The sequence below is a fragment of the Argopecten irradians genome, chromosome 1, assembly GCF_041381155.1.
Source record: "Argopecten irradians isolate NY chromosome 1, Ai_NY, whole genome shotgun sequence".
Taxonomy (NCBI): domain Eukaryota; kingdom Metazoa; phylum Mollusca; class Bivalvia; order Pectinida; family Pectinidae; genus Argopecten; species Argopecten irradians.
In genome coordinates this window covers 61,810,866-61,828,124 of record NC_091134.1, presented here as the reverse complement: position 1 = coordinate 61,828,124, position 17,259 = coordinate 61,810,866, and the positions used below count along the sequence as shown (strand labels likewise).

The 17,259-nt window shown below is 37.1% G+C and overlaps 1 protein-coding gene across 1 annotated transcript in view; it reads left to right on the top strand.

Moving 5' to 3' along the window:
* The window catches only part of LOC138336795 (ralBP1-associated Eps domain-containing protein 1-like), a 141,523-nt gene that overhangs the window by 13,992 nt on the left and 110,272 nt on the right, over positions 1 to 17,259 (top strand). The window lies entirely within an intron of this gene.

Below are 17,259 nucleotides of genomic sequence, written 5' to 3'. Positions count from 1 at the left end.
TCAGGCATATCACAGTAAAACTGACTGATCTAATTTCCATTAGAACTTGTTTTATCTGATATATATACAAATTTTAATGTTCTCTTAGACTGAATTGTCCCTTTAATTTTTATGGAAAGTTTGACATGTCCCTGCAGCACTATAATAGTATAACAAACCAAATTTTTTGCATGAAATTAAATATTCAAATATACTTGGGTTGGTGTTGTAACACTATTACTGGCTTTCAGTGCCCCTAAAGTGTCACATAGAAAACAATTGCTATTCAAATCTCCCTGCGTCCTTGGTCCATCGTCCGGCGTCTGGCATCAGTCCGTAAACAATGTTTGTTATAACTATTTCTTAAAAACTACAGCAGGGATTTTGTTCAAACTTCACATGCAGGGTCCCCTTGGTCCATAGTTGTGCCATACAGGATTTGTGGCTGATCAGAAAAACAAGATGGCCGCCAGGCAGCGATCTTTGATTTTTGCAGTTGAAGTTTGTTATTGATATTTCTTAAGAACTACTGAAGGGATTTTGTTCAAACTTCACATGGAGGGTACCCTTGGTCCCTAGTTGTGCTATATAGATTTTAAGGCCGATCGGAACAACAAGATGGCCGCCAGGCAGCCATCTTTGGTTTTGGCAGTTGAAGTTTGTTATTGCTATTTCTTGAAAACTATTGAAGGGATTTTGTTCAAACTTCACATGGAGGTACCCTTGGTCCCTAGTTGTGCCATATAATGATTTTAAGGATGATCGGAAAAACAAGATGGCCGCAAGGCCGCCATCTTGGATTTTGATAGTTAAAGTTTGTTATTGATCTTTCTCAGATAGTACTGAAGGGACCTGTCTCAAATTTCATATGTAGGTTCCCCTAGGGACCTATAGTTGTGCATATTGCATTTTGTGACCGATCGGTCAACAAGATTGCTGCCAGGCAGCCATCTTGGATTTTGATAGTTAAAGCTTGTTATCTCTATTTCTCAGAAAGTATTGAATGGATCTTTCTCAAATTTCACAGGTAGGTTCCCCTAGGGCCCTAGTTGTGCATAGTATGATTTGGGACTGATTGATCAACAAGATGGCCACCAAAGAGCCATCTTGGATTTGGGCAGTTGAAGATTGTTATTGCTATTTCTTGAAAACTATTGAAGGGATTTTGTTCAAACATCACATGGAGGATTCCATTGGTCCCTAGTTGTGCCATATAATGATTTTAAGGATGATCGGAAAAACAAGATGGCCGCCAGGTGGCCATCTTGGATTTTGATAGTTAAGGTTTGTTATCACTATTTCTCAGAAAGTGCTGAAGGGATCTTTCTCAAATTTAATATGTAGGTTCCCCTAGGGCCCTAGTTGTGCATATTGCATTTTTGGACCGATCGGTGAACAAGATGGCCGCAAGGCCGCCATCTTGGATTTTGATAGTTAAAGTTTGTTATTGATCTTTCTCAGATAGTACTGAAGGGACCTGTCTCAAATTTCATATGTAGGTTCCCCTAGGGACCTAGTTGTGCATATTGCATTTTGGGACCGATCGGTCAACAAGATTGCCGCCAGGCAGCCATCTTGGATTTTGATAGTTAAAGCTTGTTATCTCTATTTCTCAGAAAGTATTGAATGGATCTTTCTCAAATTTCACAGGTAGGTTCCCCTAGGGCCCTAGTTGTGCATAGTATGATTTGGGACTGTTTGATCAACAAGATGGCCACCAAAGAGCCATCTTGGATTTTGATAGTTAAAAGTTTGATATCGCTATTTCTCAGAAAGTATTGAATGGATCATTCTCAAATTTCACATATAGGTTCCCCTAGGGCCCTAGTTGTGCATATTGCGATTTGGGGCCGATTGATCGACAAGATGGCCGCCAAGGAGCCATTTTGAATTTTGGTAGTTGAAGTATGTTACTGCTATTTCTCCAAAGGTATTGAAGCGATCTGTCTCAAATTTTATGTGTAGTATGTTTGAAAAAGTTTAAAAAGTAGAGAAAAGATCCATCTTTCCATTGTCAGACATAGATCATTCTTTGGTGGGTGCCAAGATCCCTCGTGGATCTCTTGTAATCACCTCTGATTCCCATGCTGCTATTTATTTTCCATTCTCTAAATTTCTTAAAAGCCATTCCTAAAATAAACATTGAATGTAGCAGTGAACTTTATATGAGAGTGGATGCACATTTAATTCGTAAGTCTGAGGTATTTAATTTGTTAATGTATAAGACAAATTCACTTCTGACCTGCATTGATGATACAGCAATTTTATCAAAAGTTGATGTAAAAGTAATCTATGGTATATTTTATCTTATCTCGTACTATATTTATACCTCCACCATAAAATTGTGGCATCTGTTGTCACCATTGTTCAACCTGTCCTTTTTCGCCTTCTTGAGTCCAGTTTCAACTACATATCCATCTTCATTGGTCAAGTCATTGTTATATTTACTGTCAAAGCATTTCCATTGATCATTGTGAGATTTTGGTATTTCTGGTATGGATATAAATCGAAAACTGTCTTTGATGTAGAATATTGGCAGACTGAGACACAGAGTTAATAAAGTATATTGATGTTAATGGCATGAAAAAAAAAAAAAAAAAAAATTTGGTAGATAATTGTCATGATCTGTAATTAAATGTGCTCTACAATAGCTTGTACCTGTTTGTATCTGGCTAAGAATATAGAATTTCTTTATTGACCAAAGAAGCTTTAATTCTAAAACAAATCAGAAATTATATTTTTAGTTTGATGTACTGTTACCTTGAACTTAGATTACCTGTATATAACAGCTGTGTTATTTACAGTAAAACCCCGTTATATCGCCACCTTCTGTTTTCCTAGATTTTGGCGATATACCGAGTTTGGCGGTATATTGGATTTGTCGTTGAAATCTTAATTAGGCCTAAATATAGGTAGTCCCCCGGTGCCGTACTGAAACAGACTTTTTTTATTACGGGAAATCCCGCCCGGAAACAAAGAATAGAAGTTCTGAACAAGCGCAGTGCGGTCGTGACCTCACTTCCGCGCAAATGTCTGCATAAACGGCACTCAGACGACGATTTGATCTTACTAATAAACGGCGGATTCTTCTGCACGTACATTATATTTCTATCGCTCTTGAAATTGCTAGTTGCATTTTATGGTCCAATATAAACGAACTGTGATATAGAGAAATATATATAGACTTGTGGGTTCCTTTTTGTCAATAAATAACTAACGTTACGATAGTATGTAAAATACATGTACAGAAGTGAGTTTTATTCACCACAACTTGCGATACCTACCTGTAAAACAATAACAAAGGTGTACCCATATTGTTAATTGATTTCACTGTGTACAGACGGTCATACACGCGGCCATAGTGTGTGTAGCTGATTACCTGTCAGTCGCCAGATGAGCACCTTACGAAAACATGTGTCCCTATCAACAGAATTTGGCGACATTAACGAGGTCATTATAGTGTTATTTTAATCATTTGTTCCGCAAATGTGATGGTGGATGGCCGTAGGCGGGTTTGGCGATATAACAGGTGTATTTGTATGGAGGGAAATCCGTTCTGAATAAATTCATGGCGATAAGCGAGTTTGGCGGTAAAACGGGTGGCAATATAACTGGGTTTTACTGTATATAAGAACTGGCGGTAAAACGGGTGGCAATATAACTGGGTTTTACTGTATATAAGAACTTAGATGTAGACATTTGTCTGTTTGGATGTGACCTAGTTCTGGATTTGTGATCTATAATAAAAGTTAATAGGGACGACCAGTAGCTGCCTCTAGTGTATATGGGTCAATATTATAACATCTATATGGATCTTGGTATTTATTGAACACTGTAAGGAAATCAATGGCTTGGTGTATAATAAACATCACCTGTGAAGGTCTTTTAGTTAACATTATAACAGACTGACGCCATCCTAAGGTGTTTATTGCTGTTCTATAAATAGCTGTTGAAAACATGTTTAATCAATAATGTTGAACCAAAATGTGGAAAAAATCAGTCAATTTTATCTGAGATTTAAAGATGAGGTGAAATCTTGTGTACTCAGATTAGTTTCGTGGTGAAGTTACTGTGAACACAGGCGAAATCACTGTGAACACAGGTGAAATTACTGTTAACACAGGAGAAATCACTGTGAACACAGGCGAAATCACTGTGAACACAGGTGGAATCACTATGAACATAGGCGAAATCACTTTGAACACAGACGAAATCACTTTGAACACAGGTGGAATCACTGTGAATACAGACAACATCACTGTGAACATAGGCGAAATCACTGAACACAGGCGGAATCATTGTGAACCCAGGCGAAATCACTGAACACTGGCAAATTAACTGTGAACACAGTCGAAATCACTGTGAGCACAGGCGAAATCACTGTGAGCACAGGCGAAATCACTGTGAACACAGGCTAAATCGCTGAACACAGGCGACATCACTGTGAACACAGATGAAATCACTGTGAACACAGGAGAAATCACTACGAACACAAGCGAAATCACTGTGAACACAGGCGACATCACTGTGAACACATGCGAAATCACTGTGAACACAGGCAAAATCACTGTGAACACAGGCAAAATCACAGTGAACACAGATGAAATCACCGAAAACACAGGCGGAATCACTGTCAACACAGACGACATCACTGAACATAGGCGACATCACTGTGAACACAGGCGACATCACTGTGAACACAGATTGTGAACACGACTGACATCATTGTGAACACAGGCAACATCACTGTGAACAGACAAAATCACTGTGAACACAGGCGAAATCACTGTGAACACACAAGAAATCACTGTGAACACACAAGAAATCACTGTGAACACACAAGAAATCACTGTGAACACACAAGAAATCACTGTGAACACAGATTGTGAACACGACTGACATCATTGTGAACATAGGCGACATCACTGTGAACACAGGCGACATCACTGTGAACACAGATTGTGAACACGACTGACATCATTGTGAACACAGGCAACATCACTGTGAACAGACAAAATCACTGTGAACACAGGCGAAATCACTGTGAACACACAAGAAATCACTGTGAACACACAAGAAATCACTGTGAACACACAAGAAATCACTGTGAACACACAAGAAATCACTGTGAACACAGATTGTGAACACGACTGACATCATTGTGAACACAGGCGACATCACTGTGAACACAGATTGTGAACACGACTGACATCATTGTGAACACAGGCAACATCACTGTGAACAGACAAAATCACTGTGAACACAGGCGAAATCACTGTGAACACACAAGAAATCACTGTGAACACACAAGAAATCACTGTGAACACACAAGAAATCACTGTGAACACACAAGAAATCACTGTGAACACAGGTGACATCACTGTGAACAACACAGATGATATCACTGAACACAGGTGACATCATTGTGAACACAGACGAAATCACTGTGAACAGACGAAATCACTGAATAGACAAAATCACTGTGAAAAGACAAAATCACTGTGAACAAAGGTGACATCATTGTGAACACAGGCGAAATCACTGTGAACAGACGAAATCACTGTGAATACAGGTGACATCACTGTGAACAGACGAAATCACTGTGAACACAGGTGACATCACTGTGAACACAGACGAAATCACTGTGAACAGACGAAATCACTGTGAATAGACAAAATCACTGTGAAAAGACAAAATCACTGTGAACAAAGGTGACATCATTGTGAACACAGGCGACATTACTGTGAACACAGATTGTGAACATGACGTGACGTCACTGTGACGTCATTGTGAACACAGGCCAAATCACTGTGAACAACACAGACGTAATCACTGTGAACACAGGTGACATCATTGTGAACACAGGCGAAATCACTGTGAACACAGGCGACATCATTGTGAACAGACAAGATCACTGTGAACACAGGAGAAATCACTGTGAACACAGGTGACATCACTGTGAACAACACAGACGAAATCACTGTGAACACAGGTGACATCATTGTGAACACAGGCGAAATCACTGTGAACACAGACGAAATCACTGTGAACACAGGTCATGACGTCACTGTGAACAGACGAAATCACTTTGAACAGACACAATCACTGTGAACACAGATGAAATCACTGTGATCACAGGTGACATCACTGTGAACATAGACGAAATCACTTTGAACAGACAAAATCACTGTGAACTCAGACGAAATCACTGTGAACACAGGTCATGAGGTCACTGTGAACAGACGAAATCACTGTGAACAGACGAAATCACTGTGAACACAGGCCAAATCACTGTGAACAGACAAAATCACTGTGAAAAGACAAAATCACTGTTAACAAAGGTGACATCATTGTGAACACAGGCGAAATCACTTTGAATACAGACGAAATCACTGTGAACACAGGTGAAATCACTGTGAACACAGGCAAAATCATTGTGAATAGACAAGATCACTGTGAACACAGGAGAAATCACTGTGAACACAGGTGACATCACTGTGAACAACACAGACGAAATCACTGTGAACACAGGTGACATCATTGTGAACACAGGCGAAATCACTGTGAACACAGACGAAATCACTGTGAACACAGGTCATGACGTCACTGTGAACAGACGAAATCACTTTGAACAGACACAATCACTGTGAACACAGATGAAATCACTGTGATCACAGGTGACATCACTGTGAACATAGACGAAATCACTTTGAACAGACAAAATCACTGTGAACTCAGACGAAATCACTGTGAACACAGGTCATGAGGTCACTGTGAACAGACGAAATCACTGTGAACAGACGAAATCACTGTGAACACAGGCCAAATCACTGTGAACAGACAAAATCACTGTGAAAAGACAAAATCACTGTTAACAAAGGTGACATCATTGTGAACACAGGCGAAATCACTTTGAATACAGACGAAATCACTGTGAACACAGGTGAAATCACTGTGAACACAGGCAAAATCATTGTGAACACAGGCGTAAACACTGTGAACACAGGCGAAATCACTGTGAATATTGGCGAAAACACTGTGATATTTATTAAAAAACTATAATTTGGTACCATGTATGTGAATTTCTGTCAGATTGTGAAGAATTCGAATCCTTGCAAATAATTATAAAAAAAAATATAAGTTACATCACAAAAATATCACCACCTTCCTGTTCTGATGTCAGCTATTTATAGTTTTTAAAAAATTATAGAAATGACTATATTGAAGTTGATTCCAATTTCACTTCCTGCTTCACATACCATGTGGCTTATACAGCACGAGGCATAAAAAGGACGGGGAATTTTTCTGTATTTTCCAAAATGAAATGTCTTCTTGGTAATCCTTTATAAAATACAAAGTTCTGTAAGTAAAGCATACATATGTTGAAGTTTATGTTTGTTTGTCTGCTGTAAATGTAGAGCCGTCCTGATTTAAGTAGGCAAAGTAGTCTTTGTAAAGTTTTTAGGAGCCGAGTTTAACAGATTTATGTGAATGGTATGGGTCAACCTTCCTAGAACCTAGGGGTAAACATAGGATTTATAAGGCCAGACTGTGTCTATGGACATTTAGTCTCCTTTAGCTAGCTAGATTTCCAGGCTTTGATGAGAGGGCCACCTATAAGTCTCAGCCTCTGGCCCTGCTAGCATCATGGTGACATGTTCACACCCTAGGATGCTATACTAGTGATATATCATCACTCTGTAGGAGATTCAGGGTGACACTCACACTCTAGGACGCTATACTAGTGATATATCATCACTTAGTAGAAGATTCAGGGAGATAATCACACCCTAGGACGCTATACTAGTGATATATCATCACTCTGTAGGAGATTCAGGGTGACAATCACGTCCTAGGACGCTATACTAGTGATATATCATCACTCTGTAGGAGATTCAGGGTGACAATCACACCCTAGGACGCTATTTACTAGTGATATATCACCACTCTATAGGAGATAGACGGAGTAATATAAATATTTTATATGTTTACAAGTGAGCGTCACAATATTTTCACAGGTATCCATGGTATAGAAGTCCATACATAATTCTATTATTCCCCGCCCAACGAAGTTGGCGGGGGATATACAAATAGGTTCCGTCCGTCCGTCCGTCCGTCCGTCCGTCCGTCCGTCCGTCCGTCCGTCCGTCCGTCCGTCCGTCCGTCCGTACAAATGGTTTCCGGAGCATAACTCTAAAACCAGTAGAGATATTTCCACGAAACTTCATACACACATTGGTCTTATGGTCTAGTAGTGCCTTTTGCTATTTTTAGGTTTTCATTTTTTGCATTTTTTCCGTAACCATGGAAACATTGCTGAAAATATCATATTTTTGTACCAGGTTCGTTTCCGGAGCATAACTCTAAAACCAGAAGAGATATTTCCACGAAACTTCATAGACACATTGGTCTTATGGTCTAGTAGTGCCTTTTGCTATTTTAAGGTTTTCACTTTTTGTACTTTTTTCTGTAACCATGGAAACATTGCTGAAAATATCATATTTTTGTACCAGGTTCGTTTCCGCAGCATAACTGGAAAACCGGTTGAGATATATGCACGGAACTCCATAGGCACATTAGTCTTATGGTCTAGTAGTGCCTTTTGCTATTTTAAGGTTTTCACTTTTTGTACTTTTAAAATAAATCTTGGTGGAATTACACATATTAAGAAGACAATTTGTCACATGGGAAAATTACCGGTAGGTCACCTGACACAATATTTACAGAGATATGGCCCTTGGTAAAAAAATATTTTTTGGCTATATCTTTGAAAAGGACTGATGTAGGATCACCAAACTTGTTGGTATTAAACATATTAAGAAGACAGTTTTTCTTTTAGGTCACCTAATACAATATTTACAAGTTGTGGCCCTTGGTCTGATCTTTGACATGCATTGATGTAGGATTGCCAAACTTGATAAAATTATTCATCTAATTGAGACAGTGTTTCATGTTAATGTTGTTTATGATTCCTTTCTAATTGTTATTCAGTTTTTGTCCCATGTTTGACATGCAAATACATTGTCACCTTAACTAGTCTATTGTAATTTAACATGATTTGAAGAAATTAACATCCTTGTAATAATCTTCTACGAGTCTCAGTGCATGCAATTTTATGAAACCAATTATTAGTATGAACTGAAGATATCTATATAACCCTATTACAATTATAAGGTACAAATAAATGGTGCCACATGTGGGGCCCTTTATGACACTGTCATTGTACTAGTTATAAACAGGTTAATAGTTTTTCACCTATATGCTTCACATTCATAAAACTATTCACCTTGCTGTATCTGCCCTTACCAGAAAAGAAAGAAAAACATTTGGATTATATTCGTGGCAGTGTTATTTGGTGGATGAAAGAAAATACGAATTTAAAACTGCGGTCAAATTTGAATGATATATGTATCTTAAGACATTAGACAACACAGACCTTGAATTTAATACTGCGTGGAGTAAAATATTTAAAAAAAAAACGGGAAAATTATCGCCAACAAATGTCAAGGCTGTATACCTGATTCAACAATTGCAGCCCCGCTCTACTTGAATTATACTCCATCTTTCTTTTGCTCAACTTCCTTTTTCCTGTTTTTTTTTCATACACATAAGTCTCCACAATCAAACTTACTTAAGCTTTGATATCTCCAATGGCGGGGGATCTGAATGACTATGTCCTTGTTAAAACTACAGTCGAGACTGTCTGAGCGACCACCTGTATGTAGTGACTCCCTGTCTTATGTGACCTTACTTGAGACCCCCCCAACATATTTTGCTATATATAATGGGTCTGTTTTTAGCGACTCCCTCTCTTACGTAACAAGCGACCATGTTTTTACAACCCAAACATCATAAAAAGTCTGTCTTGGCGTGGGTGACTCTCTTCTTGTTTTGTACATGGCATTTACAACCAAACATAATTTCGTTCTTTGATTATAACTGCCATCCCATAGTCAGAAACCCTATATTTTCTTCATAACACCAAAAAGTCTTGTAAAAACAAATGCACACGACTTGGGCTTCTGTAATATGGCCACCATTTGGTAGATTTGTAAAATTCGGCAAAATAAAGCCCAGGTTTTAAAATGGTACCTCTACTCTACAGTAATAATGTTGTTGTTTTTTTTAATTTACACAACATCTGCAATTGTTTTGCAATGGTAGATTTCTGACAAGTGTGATTTTTGTATTTTTTTTTTTTTAAGCCTGAAAAACCATGACACACAAATACTTTTTTTAATTGCAAAAAAAAAAAAGAGATTTTTAACCCAAAATTGAACCCCCTCCAGATAGAATTTTTTTCTTGAACAAAGTTTAAAACCAAGCATCAATGTATGTCTGCTTGTAATTTATAACTAGATCTAAATGATTTTTAATTAAAAAAAAAAAAAAAAAAATTTCATTTCTTTTTTAATTTTTTTATTATTATTATTTATCTTTTAAAAAAAATCAGGTACAGTAAAACCCCTCTAACTCGAACTCGGATTCCTCGAATACCCCCTATTCGTCGAACTGGCCGTACGGCCCCGACCGTCTCCCTATATAATCTATGTAGCAAAACCCCGGATAGCTCGAACAGCTATTCGTCGAATACCTCTTATTCCTCGAACAGAAATATGTCCCCATTTCATCAAATACATAGTATTTACCCATGTATTTGTCGAACAGGTGTTCAGCCCTTGAGATTTTTTTACCTGTGTCACACCTGACTGCACCGACCGACATGGATAATTGCTCACGATCTTGTGTTTATACAGTTGGCGTGTCGAGCCTTTAGGTAATTAAGAGATTAACGGTGTCATTATTACCTACATGTACCTACACGATCGCAAGTCGTTGTTTGACGCTTACTTTATTTGAATATTTCAGAAAAGGCATTTAATTTATTAATGTTTCTCTCGTAATAATATTCGCTGTAAATACGAAAATACGGAAGTTGTTGATCCGTGTTAATAGAAAGTACGCATTGTGAAATGACAAAAGAAGCGAAAGATATTGCTGACGTCCGCCTAATTATACAAGTTTATTTGTTTTAATTTCTTTGTTGGTTTCATTCGACAGGCTAACACAATGTTATTTATCGAAAGATGTAAATGATATCAAACGATATATGCAAAGTACATTTTATCAGTGCGTTCCGTATCTCGTAAATTGTATTTTGTAACTTTACTCGTAAAGACATGTAACCCAACGTTACGCTTTTACTAAAAAGACGTCTATTAAGATCATTTCTTATGTCCGTAAATATGCTGGTTAATAACTTTATTGTGAGTATATATTTTGTAAATGTTTTAAATGATATATGATAATTAAATAATAGAAATGTACTCCTTGTTGACCAATATGGATTCTACATTGACCTAGATGACGATCGCTTACTCTGCTGTGAATGATTTAGGGCTTTCTCGTTAGCTTTTTCAAACGCTAAATTTATGTTATACATTTGTTTTGCAACTTGATATTGCTATCAATAAAACACTTAAATAAAGAAATCCAAAATGTTGAAAGATAGGGTAATTAAAATGTCATTGTCATGCATTGTTTGTCATAGTTTGAGACCGGACATTTTGACTGTCGATCGTGACCAACCTCGGTTGAGTCGAATACCCCGTATTCCTCGAACTATTGACATGGTCCCCTGCTGTTCGAGTTATAGGGGGTTTACTGTAATTGATATATTTATAATGAAGAATAAATTAACAGACATTTAAAGACATTTACAGTGATGTTGCGGATGAACTTGGACTGCCTTAAGTGACTCCCTGTCTTATGTGACTTTTTTGTGATGGTCCCTTGGAAAGTCACATAAGACAGTCTCCACTGTATACTGATTTAGTTTTTTTCATGCCCATCAATATGATCAATGTTATGGTGGAAGGGATGTTGTCCTGTCATATGAAAAAAAAAACCCATGCTGGGTTCAGAAAAGGGCATGTTCACAGTGTATGAACGGAAGTGTATAGTATAATCATTAGTTGCTTTTTGTATCGTCACTTGTGAGTATCGAATCTGGATGAATGAAAACAGGCATGGTGTACAGGTCGGTAAAACACCAAATATCGGCATTATTTGTAACTACAAATATGTTTAACATTATAGACGTCTTCATAACATGTATATAAACAAATTCATGAACATGATTTTGAAAATAATACATCGACTATACAAGTGTCCTCGCAAGCAACTATACATCGCCAGTTCAAAACAATGCAAGTGACTATACAATTTTAACTGATCATCCTACATCTTCAAAATACAATTAAGTAAAAGATAGTATGTCCATTAATATGTATTTATGTGTTTTATATTGTTGGATTCATTTATAGACCTGTGATGGTGCTTGAAATAATGAAAGTCAGACAGAATACCTTAAAATAGTGAAAAATATTAGGCGGGTGTCTCAATTCTTCGATGATGAACAGCAGATCAACTCACAAAAAAGTGTCTCAAATGTTAATGCTGGTTAACCCTAAACATTTCTTTAGTCACTGGTTGTTCAAATTTCTATTCATAACGCCGTTTATAACCGAAGATTATAACAAAAACGTATAGAATGAATGAAATTGGCAAAAATTATCCATGATCGATTGTTTCATTTGCCTTAGCAAGTGACCAAGTACCGCTATACAGACTCGCAACTACGAAATTTAAAAAATACTATACACTTCCGTTCATACACTGTGATGTTGACCGAGACAAATGACCATCAGTTAATTTGAATTGCACCATTTCCTATTATTGGGAGCACTTATTAAAAAAGACTTAACATATCTCACTTGCTTCTGCAAAAAAAAAACAAATTGGGTTAGTTTAAAAATCACTGTAGTGTAATTCACAGAAACCTATGTCTATTTGTTATTTATATACAATACAGCTAAAATGATACAGCATGTTTGTTAATAATGTACATGTTGTATAATTACAGGGACAACTATCTTACCAGATGATTACATAAAAACTCTTTAAGACAACGAAGGCATGAATACCAGTACGTTTAAATGTTTTCTCACCATAGGAAGCTAATTTCATCCTCCATAGGAAATAGTTGTGAGAAAATCACATATGCCTTTGTAGTTTGGACATGGCACAGTAGGAACAACTGTCAGATACATTTACATTTTAAACGTCAAAATTACATCTGGTATTTTAGAGGAAAATTTCAGGATATTTGCATCAGAAGGTTTACAATAGTGATGGGAATCATGAGTAAATATTGCAATCGATTATCGGATGGATGTGTTTGAACGATTAATCGAATACCGGTAATTGGATTCTGTGTTGAATATAGTATTTTGTCATTTGTTCTGTACATAAATCTTGGTTAAACAGATATGTAAGATTAGTAACAGTAATGATCATTCTGACTGTCCGTGTCAGTCATTTTGTTAGCTCACCTGGCCCAAAGGGCCGGTGAGCTTATGTCATGGCGCGGCGTCCGTCGTCCGTCGTCCGTCCGTCCGTCGTCCGTCCGTCCGTCGTCCGTCTGTCCGTCAACAATTCCTTTAAATGGCTACTAGTCATAGAGTTCTGCATGGATTGTAACCAAATTTGGCCACAAACATCCTTGGGGGAAGGGGAACAGAACTTGTATAAATTTTGGCTCTGACCCCCCGGGGGCAGGAGGGGCGGGGCCCAATAGGGGAAATATAGGTAAATCCTATAAATCGCTACTTGTCCTAGAGTTCTGCATGGATTGTAACCAAATTTGGCCACAAACATCCTTGGGGGAAGGGGAACAGAACTTGTATAAATTTTGGCTCTGACCCCCCGGGGGCAGGAGGGGCGGGGCCCAATAGGGGAAATAGAGGTAAATCCTATAAATCGCTACTTGTCCTAGAGTTCTGCATGGATTGTAACCAAATTTGGCCACAAACATCCTTGGGGGAAGGGGAACAGAACTTGTATAAATTTTGGCTCTGACCCCCTGGGGGCAGGAGGGGCAGGGCCCAATATGGGAAATAGAGGTTAAATCCTATAAATCGCTACTTGTCCTAGAGTTCTGCATGGATTGTAACCAAATTTGGCCACAAACATCCTTTTTGGAAGGGAAACAGAACTTGTATAAATTTTGGCTCTTACCCCCCAGGGGCAGGAGAGGTGTGGCCCAATATGGGAAATCGGAGGTAAATATTCAAATTCCTTCAGAAAAGAAACAATGAACCTGTATTCAGAACATGACTTGGCATTACAAACCAGGTGAGCGATCATTCTGACTGTCCGTGTCAGTCATTTTGTTTAGTTTCATATCTTTCACTAGCTATAGTTAAATAACTTCTTTCACCTTTTCAAAAGTGTTTTAATTTGTTAATTTATATATTTATTTGAGTTTCAAAATTAAAATGTGTCTTTTCTGAACTTTTAATATTTAAGCCTACTAGATGCGAACAAAACCCACAGTTTTGTGGACCTTCCAACTTCCTGTAAGATTGAGATCGCTCTTCTTGTTTACAGGCTTCATGAACACATGAAATACAACATTACTCTTCAAACTTACACTGTGTATAGTTTAAAATGCATTTATTTTATCGAGCGCTTACATTTTTTCTGTAGACGACTGATTTTTTTGATTTTTTCCAATAATGGGAACATCACTAGTATACAGTAATACAATATAGTAAAAAAAAATGAGAATTATGAACAAATCAAAGATTAAGTTCTTGTAATATATTACACAAATAGTCAGTTTCCAGTACTAACCCTTCTGTGATATTATTTGAGAGGTAAAATGTAAGCACTCCCATACCGAAATAAAATACACAAAGCATACTTTTATGATGCATTTAGTGGCATATTTTAGTAGCTTTTAAATCATTTTATGGTATATAATATATTATAACTTATGAAATATGATAAATGATCAAGTCATAACTACATTTATTTGTAAGTTAACTGTTACTTGATTAACACCTTTGAAAAACATGACAGTGGTGGGCCCGTGGTAATCCAACACTTGGCATCCCCCACCCCAAACTGTCCGGATGGTGAGTTTTCTACTGGAGCTGAAGCAGTAGTACAGATGCTGGATGACATAGTCAGTAATCAGATTTGTTCCTGTGATATAAATATACATCAGAGTTGTGAGTTTTCTGGGTAATCAGCATCCGGATTATCATGGGTCCACTATATATATGTATATGTTATTGCTGTTCAAATGGAATAGTAAAATGGATTTAATTTGCGTCTTTACACCATCTTGTGATACCTGATTTTTAAAGCTGTGTAGTAATTAGCCCAGTTTGTGTATGACCTTGGAGTTGATAACCGATAATTAGATTATGGTTATGTAATCATTATCCTAAATTGATACCAAGTCTGGTACAGCCGGACCAATATGCTGCGTACATGAGTGTAACAGGCGAGGTCATTCCTGTTACATGAGCACAATATGTCTTGGCCTATTACCAAGAAAAGTTGATCATTTAAAATACCACAAGTACATTCAGAATACTTTCAAAACATATATTACACTATGGAAAGCCATATAAGTTTTAACTGGTATGTTTCACTGATGCCTTAATTTATATGAATATTATTTATCTAGAAAAAATTCATGTGCTCCTCTTCTTGAATTTGAAAGTCTGAATCGCTCAATCTCCTTTCTGAATCATCAATTTCTTGTCCAAAAATGTTAATCTGCCCAATCACACGGTTAAATCAGTCAGTGTAAATGAAATTCCCATTGGATGTTCAACGATTTTTTCCTGGCGTATGTTGTGAAGAGTTCATTTTCCCATGATTGACATATTAGTCCTTTACCAAATCTACATTTGTTGGCCCCATGAATGTCATTTAGCAGAGTTACGGATGCTCTTGATTTTCCTTGAAGAAGGCTAAAGCCAAAATTAAGTAACCTCAGAGATGTGTAGATGTACACTGCCATTGCTAGATCTTAGTTGCTGCAGCATCATTTTGGTGAAGATTGCACTTAGAAGCAAATGCTTGTTGGAAAGAAAATCTGATAAAAAGTATTATTCCTAAGTTTTAGATTTATTTTACATCTAAAGTTTGACCTTTTTTCTAAATCTATATGAGTATTTAATGAGAAGTGTTTCAATTCCCAACCTTGGAGTATTGATTTAAAACATTTTCCTGTATTAGCTGTAAAGTGCTAATGTAATCGTGGTAACATTTCTACACTTACCAAGGCTGAATGCCTCCTCATATTAGTAACCAGGGACACACTCAAGGTAGAAATGACATCAGCATGTCTATTTCAAGCTTCAACAATCTGGGTTTTTTTTTTACATTCAATGAACAATTGCTTGCCTTGTATTCATGACAAGGAAACATAGACCGCCATGTATTCGGTCTTTGCATATTACTGAGTTAGCTCCCTTGCAGATAGGTATCAATTGTCTCTTATTTTGTGAGCACAATTCATGTTGTTTTCTCCAAAAAGGATGACTTACGCTCGCAAACACATGACGTCATAATCAATACAAGATTAGATAAGGGTAGATAACTCTGTTATACAGTCAAACTTGTCTATAACGACCACTGAAGGGGAGACAGAAAAATGGTCACTATAGACAGGTTGCCTTTATAGACAGGTTGGGGCTTTCGTGCCAACCAATGAGCCAGTAAATAAAACAGAATTGTATTAATACAAAACAGACATGCAACTGGATGTGTATATATTTATTGCCATGCATTATTTAAGAAATAATTGTGTCAATATATTTCCTTTATTTGTGTTCGTTTTATTTTAATGCAATCGGAAATTTCGATCATAACAAAAACAACTCGTTTTGATACCTAATAAATTTTTTCAGCTTTGAACATAATCATTACCTAATTACTGTCTTCACATGGCCTGGAATTATCTGTGAACTATTATTTTCAGACAATGTATGCATGTAATATTTTTTTACAACACATTCTCGCTGGCAAATCGTATGTAATGTTGCCGTGTAACCAGTTTTGACGGATTAATCTCGGAACATGAAAGATCGATTTGGAGGCGTTTTCTCACAATATACAGCTTCAAAACTATTAAAATCACAATGCAGATACACATATTAACTTTTAGTAACATTTCTACCAAGCAATGGGACCGTATTTTATTTATAAACACATCGAGAATACCCGGGTTACATCGGGCGATAATTCGCTGACTCTAATCGTAAAGAAGAAGAACGTAACTTTAAAGGCCTAATTTGAAATAGCTTAAGTACAGGCCATTTCTTAGTAATAATAGTTTTATTTTGCCTATCGTATCATCCGAGTTGTGGCTTCAAAATCACGCTTTACGAGTGATCTTTTCGTGCACATGGCGTTCGC